This window comes from Arachis stenosperma, chromosome 5 (assembly GCF_014773155.1).
Source record: "Arachis stenosperma cultivar V10309 chromosome 5, arast.V10309.gnm1.PFL2, whole genome shotgun sequence".
Taxonomy (NCBI): Eukaryota; Viridiplantae; Streptophyta; class Magnoliopsida; order Fabales; family Fabaceae; genus Arachis; species Arachis stenosperma.
This window is the reverse complement of record NC_080381.1, coordinates 88,543,611-88,544,589: the sequence shown is the minus strand read 5'-3', so window position 1 is coordinate 88,544,589 and position 979 is coordinate 88,543,611. Positions and strand designations below refer to the sequence as shown.

At 39.9% G+C, this 979-nt stretch overlaps 1 non-coding gene across 1 annotated transcript; it reads right to left on the bottom strand.

Annotated features, from left to right (window-relative positions):
- Nucleotides 1–341: 341 nt before the first annotated feature.
- On the bottom strand, nt 342–445 carry LOC130984515 (small nucleolar RNA R71). The gene has a single exon (XR_009088449.1). It is a non-coding gene; the product is annotated as a small nucleolar RNA R71 (small nucleolar RNA).
- Between the last annotated feature and the right edge of the window lie 534 nt (nt 446–979).

Genomic DNA, 979 nt, shown 5'->3' with positions numbered 1-979 from the left:
CCACGTCCAAGTTTGATGGAAGAAGCATCTCTATTCCTGCCATTGGATCAAACAACTTTGAGCTGAAACCTCAGCTAGTTGCTTTAATGCAACAAAACTGCAAGTTTCATGGACTTCCATCTGAAGATCCTTATCAGTTTTTAACTGAGTTCTTGCAGATTTGTGAGACTGTAAAAACGAATGGAGTAGATCCTGAAGTCTACAGACTCATGCTTTTCCCTTTTGCTATAAGAGACAGAGCTAGAACATGGTTGGACTCACAACCTAAAGATAGTATGGACTCCTGGGAAAAGCTGGTCACGACCTTCTTGGATAAATTCTTTCCTCCTCAAAAGCTGAGCAAGCTTAGAGTGGATGTTCAAACCTTCAAACAAAAAGATGGTGAATCCCTCTATGAAGCTTGGGAAAGATACAAGCAGCTGACCAAAAGGTGTCCATCTGACATGTTTTCAGAATGGACCATATTAGATATATTCTATTATGGTCTATCTGAATTTTTGAAAATGTCATTGGACCATTCTGCAGGTGGATCCATTCACCTAAAGAAAACACCTGCAGAAGCTCAAGAACTTATTGACATGGTTGCAAACAACCAATTCATGTACACTTCTGAGAGGAATTCCGTGAATAATGGGACGCCTCAGAGGAAGGGAGTTCTTGAAATTGATACTCTGAATGCCATATTGGCTCAGAACAAAGTGTTGACTCAGCAAGTCAACATGATTTCTCAAAGTCTGAATGGATGGCAAAATGCATCCAACAGTACTAAAGAGGCTGCTTTTGAAGAAGCTTATGATCCTGAGAACCCTGGAATGACAGAGGTTAATTACATGGGTGAACCTTATGGAAACACCTATAACTCATCATGGAGAAATCATCCAAATTTCTCATGGAATGATCAACAAAAGCCTCAACAAGGCTTTAATAATGGTGGAAGAAACAGGCTTAGCAATAACAAGCCTTTTCCATCATCTTCTCA